The sequence below is a fragment of the Mustela nivalis genome, assembly GCF_964662115.1.
Source record: "Mustela nivalis genome assembly, chromosome: 11".
Lineage (NCBI taxonomy): Eukaryota > Metazoa > Chordata > Mammalia > Carnivora > Mustelidae > Mustela > Mustela nivalis.
Window position 1 is genome coordinate 32,895,917 of NC_139030.1, and position 18,468 is coordinate 32,914,384.

The 18,468-nt window shown below is 34.6% G+C and overlaps 1 long non-coding RNA gene across 1 annotated transcript in view; it reads left to right on the plus strand.

Annotated features, from left to right (window-relative positions):
- Positions 1-18,468, plus strand: part of LOC309844300 — a 317,506-nt gene that overhangs the window by 208,104 nt on the left and 90,934 nt on the right. The window contains exon 4 of the long non-coding RNA XR_014300596.1: positions 14,394-14,541. This is a non-coding gene — a long non-coding RNA (uncharacterized lncRNA). The remainder of the gene's footprint in view (positions 1-14,393; positions 14,542-18,468) is intronic.

Sequence of the window (18,468 nt, forward strand, 5' to 3'; positions counted from 1 at the left end):
AACAAAATACTTACAGAGGAATCAGTCCACATTAACATCTTGTGAGATGAATGAAGTTATTTTTTAATGTAAAGAGTATAATTCATTGATAATGTAGCAGTTATGAATATCTGCAAACCAGATAACATGACACCAACCATTATAAAACAAAAACAGTGCAGGTACAAGAAAATAGTCAAAACACACCAGATGTGGGAAGCTTACTCATTGTCCTTACAGTTCATGACAGATGAAGCAGGTAGGTGTTGGGGGCAAAGGAGGAAAGAGGAAGCACTGCAAATTCATTTGTACAAGTCAGGAATGTTGTAAAGATGCCCACTGCCATGGCTGTCATTTAACATTATGGTGAAGGAAATCAGCCAAGAAAAAGGTATTAGAAGTTTTTTAAAATCAGTAAAGTGAAGTTAAACCCCTGCATGCAGATGATATGATTATATATCTGGAATTATCACCTGAAATGAAATGAACTGAGTAACTACTATAAATAATAAGATATATTGTGGTACACTTTTGTAGCAATATGGACAGGACTGGAAGAGATTAATGCTGAGTGAAATAAGTCAAGCAGAGAGAGTCAATTAACATATGGTTTCACTTACTTGTGGAGCATAACAAATATCATGGAGGACATGGGGAGGTGGAGAGGAGAAGGGAGTTGAGGGAAATTGGAAGGGGAGGTGAACCATGAGAGACTATGGACTCTGAAAAACAACCTGAGGGTTTTGAAGGGGTGGAGGGGGTGGGAGGTTGGGGGAGCCAGGTGGTGGGTATTAAGGAGGGCACGTATTGCATGGAGCACTGGGTGTGGTGCAAAAACAATGAATACTGTCACGCTGAAAATAAATAAATAAATAAATAAATAAATAAATAAATAAATAAATAAATAAGGATATATTCTGGTACAAGATGAATAATGTATCCATATGAGTAACTTTCATGTATACTAAACTAACTTTAAGACTTACTGCCATATTGTACCTAGGCATATTGTTTGGGTATTTATAACAAGCTTAGGTACATTGTTTGTGTATTAATTTCTTATGGCTTCTGTGAAAATTACCATAAATTTAGTAGCTTAATTCAACGGATAATGATTTCCTCACTTTTCTAGATACCAGAAATCTGAAATATGTGTCACTGGGCAAAATCAAGATGTTGGCAGGACTTTCTCTAAAGATTCTAAGTGAGCAATCCTCTTCTTGCCTCTTCCAACTTCTAGTGGCTGCCAGCATGCTTTGAGTTGTGGCCACATCTCTTCAATCTTGGGCTCTATGGCCACATTGCTTCCTGGTCTTCTATATATATCTGCTTTCCTCTCATAAGGACCTTTATGATTGCATTTAGGGCCCATCTGGATAATTCAAAATAATCTGCTTGTTTCAAAATCCTTTAATCAGGGGCGCCTGGGTGGCTCAGTGGTTTGGGCTGCTGCCTTTGGCTCGGGTCATGATCTCAGGGTCCTGGGATCGAGCCCCGCATCGGGCTCCCTGCTCCACAGGAAGCCTGCTTCCCTCTCTCTCTCTCTCTCTGCCTGCCTCTCTGCCTACTTGTGATCTCCGTCTTTCAAATAAATAAATAAAATCTTTAAAAAAAAAAAAAATCCTTTAATCACATCTGAAAATACCCCTTCTCTTTGTAAAATAATGTTTACTGGTTCCAGGCATTAAGACGTGGTATTTTGGGGTGGCCTTTATTCAATGTATGTATATAATGAATTAATTTCCTTGCTATGGAATGTAAAATGGTACTAGCTATGTACCATCTTTGGGAGAATCAGTAAAAGTTTCTTTTTCCCTCAGCACGTTTGGACAAAACCTAACTGACCTGGGAACATTACAGGCCTACTTAAATTCATCATGAATTTAAAAGCTATACATGACCATATAATAGACAAGGAGTTAATATCCAAAACATAAGGAACTCTTACAACTCAGTAGCCAAAAACAATCTGATTAAAAATGGGCAGAAGGACCCAAACAGATACTTTTCCAAAGAAGACGTACAGGTGGCCAACAGGTACATGCAAAGATGCTTAGCATCACTAATCATCAGGAAAATGCCAATCAAAACCACAATGTGATGTCACTTCATACCTGTAAGAATGGCTGTTATCAAGAGAGAGAAGTTTACAAGTCCTGGTAAGGATGTGGAAAAAAGGAAACGTATGCACTATTAGTGGGAATATAAATTGGTATGTTATAGAGAAGAGTATGGAGGTCCCTCAAAAAATTAAAAATAAACCTGCTGTATGGTTTCACTTCTCGGTATATATCTGAAGGGAAAAAAAAAATGATAGTCTCAAAGAGATACCTGCACCCCTGTTCTCATTGTAATATTATTCACAATAGCCAAAACGTAGAAATAACCTAAGTGTCCATCAGTGGATGAATGAATGGATAAAGAAAACATAGAGAAATAAAATTCAGCCATAGAAAAAGAAGGAAATTCTAGCATTTGTGACAACATGCGTGGATCTTGAGAGCATTATGGTTAAGTGAAATAAGTCAACCTGATTTTTATATAATCACACTTATGTGTAGAATCTTTAAAAAAAATAAAATTATAATGAGCACCATTTGAATCACTCAATTCCATACCTGACACTGATATTGTGTTGAATCACTTAATTCTATACCTGACACTAATATTACACTATATGTTAACTAATTGGAATTTAAATAAAAACTTGGGGGAAAAAAAACCCCAAGTCATAGAAACCGAGCATAGAATGATGGTTGTTGCCAGGGGTTGGCAAGTGGAAGAAATGGGGAAATGATTTTGTTCCAAGGGCACAATCTTCCAGTTATAAAATAATGAAGTTTCTGGAATTTAATATTCAGCATGGTGCCTATAGTTAACAATAACTGTATTATATAGTTGGAAGTTGCTGAGAGAGTAAATCTTAAATGTTCTCACCACACACACACACACACACACACACAAGTAATTAAGTGAGCCGATGAAATTGTTAATTAACCATATTGTGTAATCATTTTGTAATACAATCATGTATCAAATCATGTTATACACCCTGGAGTTACTAGTCTTATATGTCAGCTATACCTCTGTGAAGTTGGAGGAAAAATGACATATCCTCTGAAGAAAAAAAAAGTAAAGATACTTGTGACTATGTGAAATTATTTAGGTTCTATATTTATATCAAAGTATGAATATTCACTTCAGAAATATTGTATATTATTGTGAGATTCTGCCTAGATACCACTGGTTGGTGTTAGGTAAAATGCAGTAAATGCATCAGATTACCTTTCAAAATCTGAAAAACTCCAGATTCCTAAATAATTTATCTCTAAGAGTTTCTAAGAGGTATATAAAATTTGTAAAATGAGACATGCAAGAAATTATTACTGGTGTTATCTGTGGCAAGAAAATTGGGGCTTTTTTTTTTCACCTCATATACTTCTATGCACTTTGAATTACATTAATCATAAATTACTTGAAAAAGTTACTTTAAAATGAATTATGGTATATCTCTGTAATGGGAAAAACTGTCAGTCTATGTCATGATTTTTTTTTTTTTTAAAGATTTTATTTTTTTATTTGACAGAGAGAGATTACAAGTAGGCAGAGAGGCAGGCAGAGAGAGAGAGGAGGAAGCAGGCTCCCTGTGGAGCAGAGAGCCCGATGCGGGACTCGATCCCAGGACCCTGAGATCATGACCTGAGCCGAAGGCAGTGGCTTAACCCACTGAGCCACCCAGGCGCCCCTATGTCATGATTTTTAAGTGGGTGGTACTTTTAACCAAGAATCTAGAGAAAGTTGAGGTAACTATGAGCTGCAGTATAGGATGGACTTTATGGAAAGTTAGTTTAACTATCTTTATAGATTCTTTTTGCATGTTTGTCACTTATATGAGCTCTTCATTCCCTGACGTTTAATTACTTATTTTTCTTTGAAACTCTTAAACTAAGCTTTTAATGACCAAGCAAATATTTGCATGAATTATAAAATTAATGGAAATAGTGTCACTACATGCCTCTATTTTATTAATTAATAGTAAAAGAATTTATTTGAAGCAAATTGAATTTCAGTGAAGTGTCTCCAGTTATGTTTCTTGATGGGATTTTTTAAACATCTTTATATTTAATACAAAATTTTCCAAAATCAAATGTGATTTTAACCCTTAATATTACTTCCATCTTTTAATTGGTATTAGCATAATATACTGTAACTTCATTTGATTTTACCATGAATGCATAATTTTTTCTATCACCTTCTAAAACTGATTGTGTTGACATAGTAGTCCATAACTGCCTTTGTTACATGTGACCATTCAATTATATTATTCTTATGCTATTTAAGATTTTTAGTTTCACGTAATACTTAATAATAAAAATATAGGGGCACATGGGTGGCTCAGCGGGTTTAGCAACCAACTCTTGATTTCAGCTGGGGTCATGATCTCAGGGTCATGAGATTGAACCCTGTGTTAAGATCGGTGCTGGGTATGGAATCTCTTGAGATTCTCTCTCTCTCTCTCTCCCCTCTCTTTCCCTCCCTCCCTCTGCCCATTCCCAGTCCCACCTCCCTCTGTGTGTACATGTGCACGTGTTCTTTCTCCCTCTCTTAAAAAAAAAAAAAATATGTGTGTGTGTGTGGCATATAAAATAAAACTACCTATTGAAGGAAGGCATTCATGTTTTATTGCTTTTTCAATTCCAACTAAAATCCTAATGTGGACTTTAAGAAGTTAATAAATATGATTTGATCACAGTATCTTTATGTTATATAATAGATCTTAGTATCATTTTCATTTCAAAAAAAGAAAAGCCATGAAACTACTTATTTCCAGCTGCAAGCATTAGCTGAATTTCCTCATCCTAAATAAGACCTATAGACTGATTTTCCTACAAATCAGTTGCTACTGCTACATTATCTTAACATGTATGTACCCTTTGCATTATTCCTTTCTACCTCCAATGTTGAGTATACAGTTTATGAAAGACTGCAGATTTATTTTTTTCTAGTACTTCAAACATGCTTTACACAGACTATTAAAGAAATAGCAGGTTCTATAAAATTGGAAGCTCACATTTTGCTTAATTACCTAGATACAATTATATTTTATACTTTATATCATTAAATATTCTCATAATATTAAACATATTGTGATGTTAAAGGATAAAACAACAAAAAAGAATTTTTAATGTTGTGATTTACCACATACTGGAGTAAATATTGGGAGCAGCTTGAATTTAGGTCATGGTTATGTAACAGAATCTAGTAATCATGTTATCATGTTTTACTTATAAATTGAAACTTTTCCATTTTACTTATATTATTCAATGTGAATAAACACAAATTATAGAAAATAATTTAGATGACTAAATAAACATTGGTAATTTGGTAAGAATTTTATCCTGTTACAATTTATTTTCTAGGAGTATCAAAGAAAATGTGTTGGTTTCTTGCTACATATATTCAAACTTATTTGTTTTCAGTTGTACCTATGTTTTGTTATTTATATTCTAAAAAATGTTTTTGGTTATTTTCTTTTACATATATAAGTGTATACATGTATACATATAAGTGTATATATATGAGAGAAAACTATGCTGTATAAAATCAATGTAGCTTTTCCTAATCTACTGAAGAAAATGTCTCATTTTACTCTTTGTTAACTAGCTGTGATCTACTGTTGGAAGTGGCCATTTAGCAGATCTTAATACCCTAGGCATCAAGCCAGTTTATGTGTTCGAGTGAGTAACATCTTCAGTGCAAGATGAACATCAAGTTCAGGAACCCGAATAAATGAACATAGATTTTGGTGGATTTTGCTTACTCTTTGCTTTCTTTTTCTTTTTTCTTCTATAATTCATCTTTTATAAGTTAAGACTTAAGATTGTTCAAATGCAGACAGATTCTAGTTTCTTCATTCTTTAACTTTTCTGGTTAAATACTCAATTTTAAATTTTCTCCCGTTTCCAGAAGCCATTATTCATCAATATAAGTAGCTTTATATTGGTTTATAAACATTCTCTAACTTAAATTGGAATTAAAAGAAATTGGACATCAGATTTAAGAAGAAATTGCCAGATTAATTTTCTGTAACTGTTTTCAGCATTTGACAGAAATTTTTAACTTTTGTTATATCTTTATGGTAAGGACATACTAAAGTCTAGCCCAGCCTTATTCTATTATTTGAGTCTTTCCCTGTGTTTCTTTTCTTATCTATACTAATTATGTATGCTCTGTGTTTAGACTTGTTTATGTATGTTTAGATTTTTAAATGTGAAATATTTGAAGAAATAAACAACTATTTTCTTTTAGGTATATCATATAAGAGCAATGTGGTTATTCACAGTCATGAACAGAAATATTTCCCCTAGTATTTTGGCAGCTTATTTTAAATACTTTAGAAACAAAAGATGATCTGATAAAGTGAATTCATTCTTCTTTTTTAAAGAAAAAATTTTAATGATAGCATTATTGAGGTACAATTCAAATGCTATATGCTTTACAATTTTAAATTGTGCTATTTGGTTATTTTCTGTATATTTACAATGTTGTACATCAATCCCCACTATCTACTTTCAGAACATTTTCACCCCAGAAAGAAACCCTGTACCTTTTAGCAGTCATACTCCATTCCCCTCTACTCCAAGTCCCTGGCAACCACTAACCTTTCTGTCACTATGGATTTGAGGGTTCTGGACATTTCATATATATAGAATCATATAGTATGTGGGTCTTTCACGGACATATAGTATGTCCGTCTTTCACTTAGAATAATATTTTCAAGGTTCATCCATCTTGTAGCATGTGTCAAAATTTCATTCCTTTTTATGGCCAAATAACATTCCATTGTATGGGTTATATTACATTTTGTGTATCTATTCATCAGTCCATAAGAGTCCATTCTTTTTGAACCAATTATTAATCTTCAGTGACAAGAAGCCTGAAATTATAGTTTGGTACTAAGCAGTCTCTGATGTCTTTTAGACATTAAGAATTTGTGTTTTATTTTTTATTTATTTACTTTTGATTATGTTATGTTAGTCACCGTACAATACATTTTTTAAAAAAGCTTCTGCATGTCTGATAGTTAAATTTAAGCTTGCCTTTCAAAATTCTAAAAACTTCATTCCAAAATGCATCTGGCTCCCAAAAATTTTGGTCGAGGAATTGTCTGGAAATTAAGAGGGAAGGATAATTTGGTCATCTGTAGAGACTATTCAGTTTATCCTTTTTTTCTAAGTAAGCATTTTCTAGACCTTTTTTATTTCTCTGTATATAAATAAAGGACATTGTTAATACCTCTTACTTCATTCTCTCTTTTCTGTTCTTACCTCTAGGTACTGAGTTCTTTTTTTTTTTTTTTCTTTTTTTGGTCCCAGCTGGTGTACTTATTAACATTAAACACAAGACCGTTCTCTTCCCTGACCCCAGGAAACCATAACCACAAAGTCACAGGGTCCTAAAGCAGGGTCCTTCTGCCCCTTTCCTGAAACAAGCTCTCAGGCTTTGACAATAGTCTGAGTTGCCCCACGGCTGTGAGTTACTGAATCTTTTTGTTCATTATCTTCATAACAGCCTGTTTCATGGCATGCTTCTGCTGCAAAATTGGCTGGATTTTCTCCATTTGCTTGTTGAGGAAGTCTGTCTTCTTCCTGAAAAAAAGAGCATCTTCAGCTATGTAGAAAATATAGTAGCCTGTTCCCACATCAATGAGTACATGTGCTACGTCATGTAGTTTCCCAGGGACATATGTAGAACTTGTCAGTGAGATGATTAATTCTTTCCCCTTGGTGTTCTTATTGACTATGGCTTCAACATACTTGGTCTGTACCACCCTGGGCTGGGTGATGGATGTGGACAAGAACTTCACTTCCTAGTCCAGCTGGTTCTTGATTATTTCTAGCTCTAGCAACCCTATAAACTAGGATTTATTATACATAGTAAAGATATCCAAGTGCTGTCTCTGCTAGTAAGTGGCCTGTTTGCTATTTATCTTCAATTATGTGGAGAAAAATGATTTGACAATAGTAAATTAAAATTATAACAGTATTTTTAATAATACTTGACTTTGTGGCCAAATGAGTATTCACATATATACTGAAAAGTAACTCTAAGTTACAACATCAAAAGTAGGTGACAGACTGCTTTTATGATCTCATCTTTTGGAGTTCTTCATCTTCTGCGCTTTTGACATCAGCTGGTTTTAATTTCTAAAGAAAATTCTACTCAAGAAAATTAGGGATAAGACCATATTCTTTTTAATTATGACTTTTTAAAAGTATTTGAGACTTTAAGGCGTTCCTTTTGATTAGATATGTGCAATTTACAGATTTGGTGATGGTTGTCCTAATGCAAATTCACAGGCTTCATAGTAATTGTATGCTTCTCCTTAATTATATGCCACCAGAAGTTCTTTGTGCTTCCTATCTTTAACCAACAATCTATGAGACAATAAGTTTCAAAAGGTAGGACTAAGAGCTAAACAATTTAAACTTCTGTAATATTCACAGACACCATGTGTTAACCTCATGAATAGCTGAGTGGCTTAGAAACAAGCATGCTTCTAAGGTCCCTATGATAGTCATTCACTCAAATGCGTTGGATGCTCTTAAGGGGAAGAAATATTCAACTATGCCATTATTAATTTTTTTTAATTACAGATTTAAATAGATGTCATTACTGCTGTTTACATTACGAACTCCTTGGAAAACTGTGATCTTCTAGATTGGGGTCAAAATCTTTTCTGTAAAGGGTCAATAATAAATATTTTAGGCTTCACAGGCCAGCATGTCTCTTGCACTACTCATGTGCTGCTAAGGTGTGAATGTAGCCATAGCAATACATAAACAAATGAGTATGGCTGTAGTTATGGGCACTGAAATTTAAATTTTATTTAATTTTCAGATGTCATAGAACTTTTTTCCTTTGATGCTTTGAGCCATTTAAAAATGTAAATACCATTATTGGCTCATAGATCATACAAAAACAGGTGTCAGACCAGATTTGTTTTACAGGCTGAGGTTTGCCAGCTCCTGCGCTAAATGGTTAAATCTACCAGTTGAGAAAATGAACTCATAAACTTTTCCACTACCAAGTCTATCACACCATTCCAAAGTTCTTACTAATTTGAGCATATGCCTGATGACAGAAGATATTCAATTTGTCACCAGCAGCTTCTGTGTGATTCCAATAATGTTGCTTCTCAGTCCCACTCCATAAGTATCTCATAGAAGTAAAAAAAAAGTCCTCACCCCTGCCTTTTGTGAAACTAATTGTCTTTTGTAAAGATGATGTATTGTGATATAACAGAAATAAAACTAGGAGGCTTGAAAAACAGACAGTAGCCCTTGTTCTGCCACTACACAAAGTGGTCAAGTTTCTCAAACTTCTGAGGCTCCATTTTCTCACTTGTTCATCTCAATGAAGTATTAAGAGGTCATATTGTAATATATGAAATCACTGAGATATGAAAATCACTGGTAAAGTAAAAAGTGTGAGATAAATATGCCACTGTGGTGGTGATTGCGCTTTTTATTTATTCTTACATATGATTTCTGACAGAGCTCCCTATGCTGATGTATCCCTCTTCAGTCTAGGAATAGATTAAGGATTGCACATAAATATTCTTCAGGCATTTGCCACCATACCCTCACACATTTAAGCTACTTTTATCGCTTTACTGTATAGATTTATCAGGTTCATTACTAATCGTACTACAAAATTTTCAACTTATATCCACATACTCTTTCCTATCACTACTCTATGAGAGCAGAGACCTTGCTGTATCCGCAGGACCCAAAACAATGTCTAGAATATATTTGGGTCTCATATATAGTTTCTGAGTTGAATTAATGATGAAGATAATTCCATATGTTTACTTGCTTTTTGTATCAAAAGGAATATATAAAGCTCATCATAAAACATTTTTAAATGCATAAAATAAATAGGATTGCAAAGAAAAACTGACTTTATTCAACTTTACTGAAATGTAATTCTATTCACAGACAGTCCATGGATGCTCGCTCTCAAAATATAGAAGGATTTCTAGCTAGTTTTCAGGAAATATACAATCCATAACTATAAATTACAAAATTACTTTGATAGAATGTAAAACAAATGCAGGCTTTATCAGGTCTCTTCTTTATGAAATCTTTGCACTTTTAAATTATAATAAAAGCAATGGATTTTTTAAATCTACTTTGTTAAATTTCTTTTGGTTACAACAAGAAAAATAGGTTTTAGTAAACTTACTCAAAAAGTACATTTGTCTGGGAAGATACCATCATAGAATTGACAGGTGGGAAAGAATGTAACAGGAGCAGCTCTGGAGATTTCAGCTTTTTCCAGTAGAGGGCCATTGATGGTGGCTCCCCGTGATGGGTCCAAATTTCAAAATTCCAGGAGAGAAATCTAAGTGATCGAGTTTGAATCATAGATACATGCCTGAATTAGTCAGCCAAGGTCAAAGAGTGGAATTGTGTCGTGGAGATATCAGCACTGAAGGTTACTGTATGGTAGCAGGATGAACTGGAAAGCCACCTCAAGATATATAAAATCTTATTAATCTGCTTCTAGGAAATAGTACATTTATTTTATACTTACTAATTTTTTCAGAAGAAACATTTCACTGCAAGACAACTTTGTCTATTGATAGCTAGACTACCTTTATAATTATGAATTTTAATGTATGCCAAACCACCTGCTACTATGTTAATAAATGAATTAATAACATATAATACAGGCAATATAATGTAGTGACACTATAGTATAGGTGTTAAGAGAGTGGCCCTTGAGCCAGACTTGGTAGGCTTCATAACCCATATCACTTAACTAACTGTGAAAGATTAGATAAGTTACTCAGTTTCTGCCCTTCATTTTTATTGTCTGTAAAAAAGTTTGTCAGTGAGCTTTTGATGATGGTTTATAATACAAACCATAAAATCTCACTGGCATACCAAAATAAGCTTTTCGTTTTTGCTAGGAGTCTGTGGGTACGTTGAAGTAGGACATGGATCCAAGTGGAGAATGCGTCTAAGTCTGAGCCAAATATCTCTCCTTTGCCATGGAACTAACTAAAGCATTTTTTTTTCCTCAGAGTAAAAAACAAGAGGGCACCTGGGAGGCTCAGTCAGTAAGCGTCAGACTCTTCATCTCAGCTGATAGTGTTGATGTCAGGGCTGTGAGTTCAAGCCCAACATTAGGCTCTGCACAGGGCATGGAGCCTACTTAAAGAAAAGAAAAGAAAAACTAGATAACAAGGGAAGAAGTGCAATTGCACAAGCATATTTCTTGTCCCTTGCACAAGCGTATTTCATGTGGCTGTCCGCATGATGTCTTATGTTACCCCATTGGTCAAAGCAAGCCCAGGCCCAAAGTCTCAGAGCAGAGCTATATACATATACCTTCAATGGAGGTGTGCTAGGGAAAGAGGATGTGGTACAATCTACTACTTTACCACTACTACCCATTAATGGGTAAAATTAATTCTTATCTAATAGAATTATTTTAAGTTCAATATATGTAAAGACCTTAGAATAGTGCCTGGTACAGAGTAAATAGTCAATAAATATTTGTATTATTGGGCATATTCTTATGCAGAAACACAAAAGTTCAGTGTCGTGTGTGTGTATATGCATATATATATCTATATAGATATATATAAAACTACATGTTTGGGACACGTGTCATTTCCTTGGCATTGGACACACATGCTAAATTTAATTTAAAACTAGTCTGTATTTCTGTTGCTGTGATTAGATGAGCAAGTTTATGTGTCTTTCCGACTGGTCAGCCAATTCTGGGATAATCAGTGATTACTACCTCAATTATTTAACTGTTAGTAGAATCATAGAACTGCTAACGACCATTGAGTTCAATCGTCTAGTCTTACAGATAATGCATTGGGCAAAGAAAAGTGAGATATCGGGGCGCCTGGGTGGCTCAGTGGGTTAAGCGGCTGCCTTCAGCTTGGGTAATGATCTCAGGGTCCTGGGATCGAGTCCCACGTCGGGCTCTCTGCTCAGCAGGGAGCCTGCTTCCCTTCCTCTCTCTCTCTGCCTACTTGTGATCTCACTCTCTCTCTCTGTGTTACATAAATAAATAAATAAATAAATAAATCTATCTTTAAAAAAAAAAGAATGGTGAGATACCCAAACGAGAGAGAAAGAGCTAAATATATAAAGATGGATGGATGAATGATAGATAAGGAATTAAATAGAAAATAGGAATGCAAAGAAGGCCAAACCTGGATCTGTGGACTTCTAGCTAAAAACTCTTACTGTATCACATACTCTAGGTGTTGTTTCTGTAGTTTTCTTGAAATGCCATTTGTCATATTTTTTTTCTTTTAGTGAACCTTAAAAGAAGAAATAATTTTAAGCTTTTACAATGCTTTCATACTATTCCTTCAGTTGAAAAGAATATATTACAGGATAGGGTTTACTTAAAATGTAAAAAACAAAAATAGCTGGTCCTTACAGAAGCCTTCATTTATCCACTTAACTAATATTGATCAAATACTTATCTATTAGGCACTGGGCATACAGCAGAAAAAAAGATCCTTGATCTAATGAGCATACTAGGTGATCATTCCTTTCTGTGTAATGGAGAGACAGGCAGTCTCCTTGTGCGTACAGGAGAGACGGGCAATCAACAAACTGATTTATAGAATATTCCACAAATAACGGATAGGATATTCAGTAATCTCTTCTGTGCAATTCTAAAATCAAAAAGCTCTGAAGTTGAAAGTGTTTATAATTCATATCGTGGTAAAACCTGACCTAATCTTAATTTGTTTAGTAGTAAAAGTGATATGAGACTATTTATTGCCTTTTTAAAAAAATCTCACTTAGAATGAATACATGTTTTCCTGTAGACGTGTTAACCAACTAGACCTCTCAGATGCAGAGGGAAGAGGAACATGTTAACCAACTAGACCTCTCAGATACAGAGGGAAGAGAAATGTGTTACATAATTACACTACATGTACCGTATTATCTTTTAAAATGCAAGTATTTCCAAACACATCTGGTTCCTATAAGGATTGTGTTGGACTCTATAACATTTAGAAATTATAAATACCATGAATGAAAATAAAGCCAGTGTGTGTATAAAGAAAGGGGCCATTGAGAAGGAGGTTTGAGTGTGGAAGTTGCATGGCTAGATAGTAAGAGAAAGACTCTCTGGGAAGTGACTTTAGAGCAGATTCTTGAAACAGGCTATGGAGCTCTCAAGGGAAAAGAAAGAGAGTTTGGTTATTGGGAATAAACATGTGGCTCTCTGGGGAAAAGAGTTTCAGTCTGAGGGAAGACCAAGGTCAAAGACATAAACCATAAGTGTGCTTAGCATATTCAAGGAAGAACAGAAGGCACTAAGGCTATAGAATACCAAACAAGGGGAGAGTGGTGAGATAGACTGACAGGTAAACAGGGGCCCAATCATGTAACGTAGGGTAAGACTTTAGCCTAACAGTTATGGGAAAACTTTGGAGAATTTTGAGCGAAGCAGTCTATAACCTAGTTTTCTTTTTAAAAATGTCACTGTGTTACTCTAATAAAAATAACACTTTTGCTATGTGGATGATAGATTGTTGTAGTAATAAGAATTTGGAAAAATAAATGATCATTGCTCTGGGTGAAATTCAGAAATTTAATGGTAAAATTTTAGTTTATTAATAAAACTATATCTTAGTCATACTTTAATAAAATATTTATTTGAACAAGTCCTGTGCTATGAATTAATCTAAATATTATTAAACTATTGTGGTTTTTGTTGTTTCTAGAATTTTCCCTAAGCATTGAGGCTGGGAAGTTAGCTTTTCCCAGTCTCCCTTCCTCTTCCAAAGATTCTTCTCTTGGGGCTCCTGGGTGGTTCAGTTGGTTAAACGTACAACTCTTGGTTTTTGACTAGGGTCCTGAACTCATTGGTTGTAGGATTCAGCCCTGTGTCAATCTCCTCAGTTGGCAGGAAGTCTGCATGAAAGATTCTCTCCCACTGCCCCTTCCTTCGTTCATTCTCTCTTTCTCTCTCTCAAAAGACTTAAGTTTAAAAAAAAAAGATTCTTCTCTTGTACCTGCTGAGATACAATCAGAAGAAAAAGCCCTGAACTGGGAGTAGTAAGAACTGTTTTCTCATGCTAGCTCTGCCACTAATTGTAGCTTTGGTTGAGTTGTTTAACCTCTCTAGATTTCAGTTTCCCATACTGTGAAGTGTGGGGATTGAATCCTCTGATTGACATAGCTTTTTCTTACTTGCATTCATGAATGTAGCAAGTCTTTTGTGTAAGACTAAAATTCTATGATTCTTAATGAGAACTCATAAAAATCTCAAAATGTCCTTAAATGTGACTCTAAAGAAATACAGAATAACTGGCTATCTGTTCAGAATTGGTAAATTCACTTTTCTTTCCTTTTTAACAGGACCAAGGAAATAAATACCAGAAGCCAAGAGCACAGAATATTTTCTGTCATCAATCCACAGAACCTTGATACTTCTTTAATTCCATCACACACAAAGGAATGACCACCTTGGCAGATGGCCACAGAGGATGTCAACAATTTCTTGGAGGCAAGCAATGAAATATTTATATTATGAGTTTTCTGTTGTTTAGTATGTAGAAAAAGGTAGTATTATCTTGCATTTTAATGAAGAAAAACAGTGTTCTTTAGTATAAAAACTTTATATATTATGCATAGCTAATATAGATATTTCTCTATAGCTAAGCTATTTCTTTCTTTCTTTGCTTTTTTCCTGAGCATTTTTGCCTGTCAAAAACTACACTAAGCTCTCTGCATATTGTATTTCATAGTATAGAGCTGCATTAAATCCCTAAATATAAAATAAAAATTTAAATAACAGAAATTAAGTAGCCATGTTTGAAAACACTGCCATTTGTATCATCTTGGACACATAATCATCTAACTACAATACTGAATAGTTTCAAAGGTTAGAATTCTTTTCTGTTTATATCCATACCATTTATGAAATTTTTTTGTTTAATTCCAGCATTTGTTTTTCACTTATTTTTAACAACTGTTCTGAAGTGTTCCAAAATCTTGGGAAGTAATCCCTTTACATTCCTCACAGCTTTATATTTTGTAAGATTCCTGCATCAAAAGAACTCATGGAACTTTTAGTTCCTTTCTCAGCAGCTCTTATTGCTCTTGGAAGAAGAGTCAGCCAAGGATTGTGGACCACAGTGCCCTCTTCAAAATTGAAATTAATTATATTACCAGTTAAAGGGAAAGTTTGCCTGGAAAGAAATTCACTGTATTTTTTTTGTATTTTTTTTTTTTAAGAAATGATCATTTTCTTTCTTTTTTTCTTTCTTTTTTTTTTTAAGATTTTATTTATTTATTTGACACAGAGAGAGATCACAAGTAGGCAGAGAGGCAGGCAGAGAGAGAGGAAGCAGGCTCCCTGCCAAGCAGAGAGCCCGATGCAGGGCTCAATCCCAGGACCCTGGGATCATGACCTGAGCCCACTGAGCCACCCAGCCACCCCGAAATTCACTGTATTTTAAAGAAAAAATTTTAACTATAAGGAATCTGCCTTCTCCATCTTCATGAAATATAAAGACTTAAGTAGATGAATATAAAATGAAATAAAAATAAACTCATAAAAATTTAAGTAGAATGCATTAAAATTGAATTTTTCAAAAGATTTTATACAAACTGTAGATAAGCTCAGAGTTTTTTATTTAGTAGTAATTCAACTCGTAAGCCTAAGGTCATCTCGCAGACGAGTCTGCTTTTTAAGTTGTACGTAGAGGAATACTTTCTAAGTAAAGGAGGACATAAATGTTTAAAAAGTCCAGTGTACAGCTTCTGAGTTTTCTTTCAGTAACTAGAGTCAAAATTAATTCTTGCTTTTCTGTTGGGGAAATTTTCATCTAATTACATTCAAATTATTCTTCAACCTTTTGGACAGCAAATCTTGATCACCAAAGAAAGGAAAAAGCAGCTGTGTTGCCCTTGCCTCACAGTTATAAGAATAGCATTATTATGCAGTCACTGGGCTTTGTAGAACGAAGAGTGGTTATCCACCGGCTGCCTTCTGGCAGAGACACACCTAACCCTTTCTGAGCTGCTAGTAATGTATGCCTTCTGTTCCTAAGGATCTTTAAAAAACTAGTTTCCACTGCTTCCTTCAGCAAACTGATCTAGTGTAACAGCTCTCAGGAGTAGGAAGTTGTTTCTAATAACCCTTTGCGCAGTTTTAGTAATCCTCTCTAAAACAGGCTTTCTTGTACTTTAATCATGATTTAAATCTTTTCTTAGTTTGATATGATCAACTTAACTCTTTTAAGAAAATTTTTAATGGGGCACCTGAGTGGCTCCATCAGTTGAGTGTCCAGCTCTTGATTTCTCAGGTCATAATCTTTGGATTGTGGCGTTGAGCCCCGTGGGGGGCTTTGCACTCAGTGGGGAGTCTGTTAGAGATTCTCTCTCTCCCTCTTCCTCTGCCTTTCCTCCCACTTGTGTGCTCTCTTTCCATTTAAAATGCTTTTAAAGCATTTAAAAATGCTTTAAATTGACCACTGCTAAATTAGTAGAAATAGTTTCTATATGTACTGCTTCTCCATATGCAACCAATTTTATCACATTTTTTCTCTAATATTTTTTAACTCATTCCCATTTCATATCCTATTTTGATCTTAAGTTATTCTTTAACCACAGCAATACGTCTTATATCAGATAGCTCTAATTTGTATTTCTTCCACATTATATTAAGAACCAGCCCTTTGTTCTCTTTGAATTCCATTCTGCTTATGACCATGTCATTAATAAGCCACAGATATTTATAATTTTCATCAAAAGTGCTATTTCACTTATTTCCCATATTTTAAGGCTAATTGGAATATTATAGTCATAAAAACTTTTTGTACTTTGAAAGGCAAGTAGAACATACCAAGTATGGCTTATAAGTCTGCTGTATAAGAACACAAATTCAAAGAGCATATTAAGACTGACTAATCAACCACAAAACTGCCACACCTTCCAACTATGTGACCTTAGACAAATTACTGATTCCCTTTGACCACCAGTTTGTACATCTTTAAAATTTAGGTGCTAATAATAATATAATATCAAGGATTAAATGGGATAGATGATATAAGTAAATATCCTAGCTATTTAGCACTTACATAGTTTATAATTCAATAAATAGGTGATATAGTTATTCTACTTTTTGCAAAATTATTGAAAACAGGTTCTCTTATGACAGGCTCAACTCTGTCTAAAGAAATAATGAATTTGTCTGTTATACTTATGCCAGATTTCTTTTACATCATCATGTTGTCATATTGCTACTAAATTTTATTCATTGCATTTTCCCAACAGGCAGTTTATGTTTAAACATATGAAAAAGCAATTTATAAAAAAAATCACTGTTTAGATTCAAAGGGGAACATGCACACTGATGTTGATAGCAGCATTATCAATAGTAGCCAAACTATGGAGATAGCCCAAATGTCCATCAACTGAATGGATAAAGAAGTTGTGGTATATATATATATTTACATACATCACAGTGGAATATTATTCAGCTATCAGAAAAAATGAAATCTTCCCATTTGCAATGATGTGGTAGAACTAGAGTATATTATGCTAATTGGAATAAGTCAGTCAGAGAAAGAAAAATACCATATGATCTCACTCATATGTGGAGTTAAAGAAAGAAAACAAGTGGGAGCACCTGGTTGGCTCAGTCAGTTAAGTGTGTGACTTTGGTACAGGTCATGATCCCGGAATTCTAGGATAAGCCTAATGTCAGGCTCCCTGCTCCACAGGGAGTCTGCTTTTCCCTCTCCCAATGCCCCTCCCCTCCCCCTACTCCTGCTCTCTCTATCTCAAGTAAATAAAATCTTTAAAGAAAGATATTATTTATTTATTTGACAGATCACAAGTAGGCAGAGAGACAGGCGGTAGGGCAGGTTGGGGCGGGGGGGGAAGCAGGCTCCCCGCTGAGCAGAGAGCCCGATGTGGGGCTTGATCCCAGGACCCTGGGATCATGACCCAAGCCGAAGACAGAGGCTTTAACCCACTGAGCCACCCAGGCGCCCCAAGTAAATAAAATCTTAAAAAAAAAAAAAAAGTCACTTGTGGTTCGTTCCCTCTTTTTTTCCTTTACCCTTTTCCATATGTCCATCTGTTTTCTTTCCTTTTTTAAAGAGGGCATCTCTTATGTGTAAGTGATGAATCACCGAATTCTACTCCAGAAACCAATATTGCACTATATGTTAGCTAACAAAATTTAAATAAATTAAAAAAACAAAGACCCTAAAAAATATTTCACTATTTAAAAATGTAGTTGTTAAAAAAAAAATGATTGTTGACCTTTGCGTATTTGAATGTACATTACAAATTTTGCAAGTAATTTTACTTGGGTGTTCATGGACTCACTGCCTGTTCTAAAATTTTAACTTTGTATCAGCCACTATTATTTGGAGAAATAATCCATGTGCAAGGTAGAGTGACTTGAAGAATTTTCTTC